Source organism: Acyrthosiphon pisum, chromosome X (assembly GCF_005508785.2).
Source record: "Acyrthosiphon pisum isolate AL4f chromosome X, pea_aphid_22Mar2018_4r6ur, whole genome shotgun sequence".
Classification (NCBI taxonomy): Eukaryota; Metazoa; Arthropoda; class Insecta; order Hemiptera; family Aphididae; genus Acyrthosiphon; species Acyrthosiphon pisum.
Genome location: NC_042493.1, coordinates 57,407,633 through 57,414,661, shown reverse-complemented (window position 1 = coordinate 57,414,661; position 7,029 = coordinate 57,407,633). Strand labels below are relative to the sequence as shown.

The 7,029-nt window shown below is 25.6% G+C and overlaps 1 long non-coding RNA gene across 1 annotated transcript; it reads right to left on the bottom strand.

Annotated features, from left to right (window-relative positions):
* Window positions 1-4,927: 4,927 nt before the first annotated feature.
* Window positions 4,928-6,924, bottom strand: LOC103309600. The gene is made up of 3 exons (XR_510767.3): window positions 6,887-6,924; window positions 5,830-5,853; window positions 4,928-5,030 (listed from the first exon to the last, which is right to left on the bottom strand). It is a non-coding gene; the product is annotated as an uncharacterized LOC103309600 (long non-coding RNA).
* Between the last annotated feature and the right edge of the window lie 105 nt (window positions 6,925-7,029).

The window sequence follows — 7,029 nt, the reverse complement described above, 5'->3', positions numbered from 1 at the left end:
TAGAATACTTTAGAAGTTTCAAGTACCCACGAATAATATTATACTATCACAAAAAAATAACAAAAATAGTTATTCTAGGTTTTTTAATATGTAATTTCGTCCAAATATGAGCTTAAAATGACTATAAAAATAAACTGTGATTATGTATTTTTTAGATGTTTTGGTAACATAATTAACTACTTACGTGAAATCTTGTTTTAAATTTTCAATCCTTAGATATAAAAGTTGAACATTTTATGAATTTTTAAATACAAAATAATTATTCAATTTTAAATTTGATAAATTTTGTCAAAATTCGATCTTTAAATGCTTATGAAAAAAAAATTGTGCCTATGTATTTTTAATATTTTTCAACTGATATTGTAACAATATATCAGGAGCTTTGTATTAAATTTATATACTTTTTGGCCCAACAGATAAAACTTTATTGATATTTATAGAAAAAAAAACTAAAAAAATTGAAAACTGAAAATGTCCGTAAACAGCTCAAAAAGAGTCAAAATATTTTCAAAATTTGATCGTATATAGAAAATGCTAATATAAACATCCAGTGAAATTTTCAAGGATCTACAGTCATTCGTTTTTTAATTACAACAAAATAAGAAAATCGTTACGTAAGAAATCGAGTGAATACCAAATGTTGTAAAAATATGAATTTGAAACGCTCATAAAAATTTAATTTGATTTTCTTATAGACATTTTTTTTATATAAAGGTAGATTATCCTATCCTGAATCTTGTATTACATTTTAAAATCTTAGTTCTAAAAAGAAAAATTTTTACGAATTATTAACTCAAAATAATTTGTTAATTTTCGTGATTTTTACATATTGTGTCAATTTTTGAACTTTAAATGCTAATAAAAAAAAACTGTGACTAAGGCTTTTTAATATATTTTAAATCTCATTGTAGGAAAAATATAGGAAGAGCTTTGTATTAAATTTTCAAGTATTTTTACTCAACAAATAAGGTTTTATTGACATTCATAGAAAAAAAAACTAATTAAATTGGAAACTGAAATTGTCCGTAAACAGCTCAAAACAAATCAAAATATTTTGAAAAATTTATCATGTATAGAAAATGAAAATATAAACAACCATTGAAAATTTCATGTATCTACGGTCATTTGTTTTAATGTTACACCAAAAACCAAATTTAATTTTGTGAAAAATCGATTTTGCGTAAAAATTCCCGTTTTTCCTTAATTTTTCTTTATTTTTCCCGGCGCTTTTGAAATTTACTGGGAATTTTAAATTTTGACCTCCCCCAATGCACCAACGATATTCACTTTCCCATCGAACGAGATACTGAAGTCGAAAATCGAAAGCATTATTTCGACTACTTATCGTGTCCAGACCAAAATAAAAAAGATAAAAAATAAATAAAAAATAAAATAAAAAAAAAAAATAAAAAAAAAACCACACATCATTGTAAAATCAATACATTCATCGTTTCACTCAGAATCTAAAACTAAAATAATATATTAATGTATGTATTGTGGTTACACTTATCCCGATTTGTTATGATACCGTACTTTAATTATATGTAACCAGTGTGCTCTTCGATCGCACTTAAATACATGGTATGTACATACATCCATTTACATATTATTTTCTATGAGCATGGCAGTCGACATCCTATATTATTATTAGGTATATAAAAAAAATATGGCTAAACATTTACGTCAGTAACGGTTGTCGCCTATGACATAGGTATTCACTTCAAAAAAACACACACATCATGATACATCATCACATAATCAATAAATCAATGCATCAATACATTTACATAATAAATACATTCATCGCTCCGCTCAGAATCTAAATTGTATTTCATATAAAAAATACATTTGTTTAAAACTACAAAATATTGACAGTATTTTAATTATAATATGTAATATTATCTAACGCTGTGTACAAAGCGTAAAAATATATATTTCAAAATAAATGTATTTAATATGTATACCTTCCTATTTTGCCAAACTTCGTTTGTTACTCTGTGGTGACGTAGAAAAAATGTGGCATTTATGTGAACAAATACCGACATGGATGTACGCGGGTGGTGTGTGACCATAAATTTTGTCGCGAACGCAAAATATAAATACGCATTGTTATTATTTCTTAAGAGTTACAAAAGAATTTATGATTTACGATTGATGACTTGAACGCATATTTTTATAAGCGTATAATAAAACCGTATGTAAACGTATATAATAATATATCGTATATACTTTTTTTAGTACCTCCTCGTTCCTGGTGGTCTAACGTCTAAAATTCGGTAATTTACATAAATGTAATATTTTACCTTTAGTTATAAACTTGAATTAAATAACAATAATAATAAACACTTGTAAGTTCAACGCGTACCTACAGGCTGTCAGGGATTCTCGATTCTCAGAACGTATTAGAAATAAGTTTATTTCATCAATAAACACCACAAGGTCTTGCCAAAATTAATAACATAATATTGTTATATCATAATAATTTGAATCGATTATTAAAATATTATACTAAAATGATTTACTAAAAGTCACTTAGAAGTATTAACTGGCTTCAATTTATCAAATATGTATCAAATAGTGTGCCCATAGCCCACATAATTAAGGTGTATCACATTGCGAACTATTATTTATCTTTGAGCATTTTAAGAAAACAACATTTTCCCCACGAAAACAACTAAACGAGCGTTTGCCAAATTGTAGGACCTTTAGTTTAGGAAAAGAGATACGGGAACACAATTTATAAGGGAGTATCGTAGTACCTACGCAGCATTTCAGATACAACATAGATGTTGAGTCCCCGAGCACCTTTACGTTACACGACTATTGTACCAAGGGGATACCAGGGCTAGTTGTTACACTGGATGGTTGTCACGATGGTAATAACTCTGACACCAAACGGTATTTATGTTCGTTTTAATATGTACTAGACATAAGACATTGTCACAATGAAAAATATCATTTTTAACTCGGCTGCGGGCTGATCGTATAGTCGTATGACATATGGTTAGACAAAAATGGTGAACACAGTAGTCTGTAGACTGTGAATATTTTTTTTACGTAAATACATTTAATATTTACCATTTATATTATATACCTACTACCTATAATCATATTACATTCCATACATGGCACAACAGCACTACGTTTATATAAATATATAGTGTAATATTTACTGTTAACCAGGGGCTTGCAAACGTTATAATAACTTTATATTTGACGAAAAAAAACGATTGAAATTTGTAAACATAATTATAACATTTATAACAGAAAGCGATAATCAAAAATAATTAAATACCACAAAACAAAACATAACGATTAACAAAATATATTATATATCAATCAACAAAACATAACGCAAAACGTAATTTATAGAATATCATTAAACTAAAAATAACGTAAAACGTAATTTATAATATCATCGAACGAAAAATAAGCGAAATAATTAAAAATCCATTTATTTAAAAGGTCTATCGCGGTTTCGTAGAAACATTTATTTCATGCAAACAATCTAAGAATTGATTATATTATATTCCGTATCTGGGCCATTACCTACTCGCATTAATTATTATTTTTTAATTTAATAGGTATTAACACTATTTTAAATAACGACAAATGCAAAAATTATATAACGTTTTAATTTTTTATAAATAACATAAAATTAATTTTTTTTCATATGCAAGCCATGCTGTTAACTGTCGAGATAATTTCTCTCAATGTATTATATCTTATTCATTTTCTCTTGTTCAATGCTTTTGTATATATACAGTTGTAATTGAAGCTGTATTTCTATAATAATTAAAATATTGGTAGGTAATAAAAAAAAAATTAAATATTATAGCTACTACTATAATACTGTTGAATTAAATACCTTACTAGTATATCAACGTATAATTTTGCGTGTAATTTTTGTTTGTACTGATACGTGATATAAGTATATAACTCATAAAGTTAATTTGTTATCAAATAGTATATTGGGGTTTATATGTGTTTAAAAGGTTCAAACTAAATAATATGTTTAAATTTATGAGATTTTATTAACTTTGTATTTTAGATTATAAGCGGAGCGAGGAAGCTATTGTTTTTACAATGGTGTTTATTTTATTTTTTTTTTATTTTTATATCCTGTATACAAAATTTCTTCCAGAAGGAGTGTTTCGATTTCAACATATAGTACCTTCTCTTTTAGCAAATTGGATCAAGATGGTACTTTAGAGAGGTCATTTTTCGATTTTCTCAATAGCTATTTAATGCCACGGGAAAAACCACCGGAAAATTACGAAAAAACGCTAAAAATCGGATTTTAATTTCTAACGCTTTGTTTATCACCATAGAAACGAATAAAAAATTATAATATTTTAATATTAATTCAACTTACATGATAAAATAAATAATAACAAAATATAAAATATCTAGACTGACAAACCGTCTCCGCTCAGAATCGTATTTCTTATACAATGATATTATATCATTGAATTCAAGTTTAATACAATCCATTATACAATGGTTAATGACCTACCTGTAACCTACTGTACAGCAGAGCGACATCCACTTACCTGATTTTTTTTAGTTTTTATCTACACTTTTGTCTATTTTTGGTTAATAATAACTTTTTGGTGTGTAAAACTTTAATAAAATGTTCTTAGTAAGTTTTTATCAATGTTATTAAAAAAAAAGATGAGTATATCCACAGAAATTTTTTATGAGCATCTGAAGTTATAATTTAAACAAAATTCTTCAAAATCGCGTATATTTGCAAAATATTGTAAATTGTTTACTTAGTTAATAGGTGTTAAGAACAAAAATTTAATATTTTGTATTCAATTTTAATATTTTTGTGAGTATAAAAATTTGTTAAGATATACACATTATACATAATTTATATTCATTTATACACATTATTTATCATTCATATTCATTTTGTACCTATACAATATAAATCATTTTACAACTATTTTAAATTATCATGTCACAAATATTTAAATAAGTGCTTAGAGCAACAAATCTACCTGTTTTATTGGATTCCGCTGTAGCTAAAGATTTGTTACAATTACAGTTAATTATTATTTTGTACACAAATAAAACACACGTCATTTTATTATAAATTAAAATATTTTTTAGGATTTCCTTAGTTAAACAATAACAATAACTTTATACTTTGAATTTCATTTTTATTTTATTAGTAATCACAAATTGTATTGACTATTAAGCCATACACAATATTGTACGCCCCCTAATAGAACTCTCCTTGAGCTTTTAGATTCTGAGTGGAAAAGAAATGGAAACTTTAATACCAGGTTCCTCGTAATTTTCATTACATTTTCGTTACTTGGAAATAATTCTAATGAAATTACGTAACGCGTTACAAGCAAAGTAACACCGTTACAGTAACGCGTTACTTTCGTTACGTTACTACCCAACACTGATATTTAGCGACGCTATATTAATCGCTACAGCTAAAGTAGCGTGCTACTCCCACTGATATATATTTACCTATCATATTTAGATTGATATATACCCATGTATGATATATACGATATAGTTGTACTAGTCGTCTGTCCCGGCGTTGCCCATGCCAAAGATTTATTTTAGTATGGATTATGATAAGACCTCCTCCGAAATCATATATACCTAATATCATATATAATCATGATCATATATTCCTGATAAAAATTTAATATCTTGTATTCAATTTTAATATTTTTGTGAGTATAACATTTTTTTAAGATATACACATTATACATCGTACCTATACAATATACATCATTTTACAACTATTTTAAATTATCATGTCACAAATATTTAAATAAGTGCTTAGAGCAACAAATCTACCTGTTTTATTGGTTCCCGCTGTACCTAAAGATTTGTTACAATTACAGTTAATTATTATTTTGTACACAAATAAAACACACGTCATTTTATTATAAATTAAAATATTTTTTAGGATATCCTTGGTTAAACAATAACAACAACTTTATACTTTGAATTTCATTTTTATTTTATTAGTAATCACAAATTGTATTGACTATTAAGCCATACACAATATTGTACGCCCCCTAATAGAACCCTCCTTGAGCTTTTAGATTCTGAGTGGAAAAGAAATGGAAACTTTAATACTAAGTTCCTCGTAAGTTTTTATTTGTGTAATTAAAAAAAAAGTTGAGTGCATGTCCACAAATCATAATGATTGTTTATGATTCATAAACAATTATTGTGATTTTAAATTATCATCTACAGTGAAAATTTAGATAAAATTTTTCAAAATCAATCAGAAATTTATTTAAAAAAAATCGTTATACATAATATTTGAAAATCTAATACTTTTTATGTAAAAAAATTTTATTTTAAAGTCAAATTAATTTTTATGCGTGTATAACATGTAAATTATCGATTCGGCAATATTTGCCAATATTCATAAACGAATAACTATTAAAACTAGAAATTTCGACTAAATGTATATTTTACTTTTTTCTATACAGAATAAAACTTTAATAATATTTTTACTTATTTTGAGCTATTTATAGACATTAAAAATTTTATTTTTTATTTTTTCTATAAATGTTAATAACATTTGTTTTCTTCAGGTCAAAAAGCTTTAAAACTAAATTCATGTCTACCTAAAAAATTATCCATCTCCTCCAAAATAAGATAATAACTCCGCCACTGGTGTGAGCTACCCTATACTAACCTAAAGCCTACATTGGTTGAAATATATGGTAAAAACATCCAAGTCTCATGGTATCTAGTTTTTGAGTCTAATTATTACAAAGATACAGGCTATACCAATATTTATTTATATATATATATAAATAATATCATGAAATTAATGTATTAGACACAATAAATAACATTATAGTATGTGGTAATTATTAAAACTTAAATTATTTACTTGTTTCAGCAGTTTGAGTATTTGTACCACCTTTTTCTAGAAATAGAATCAAACATTTTAAATTATGTTACATTTTTCAGGACAATTTTTATTACATATCTACACATAAATATAATAGTATACATATTATAAATCATGAATAT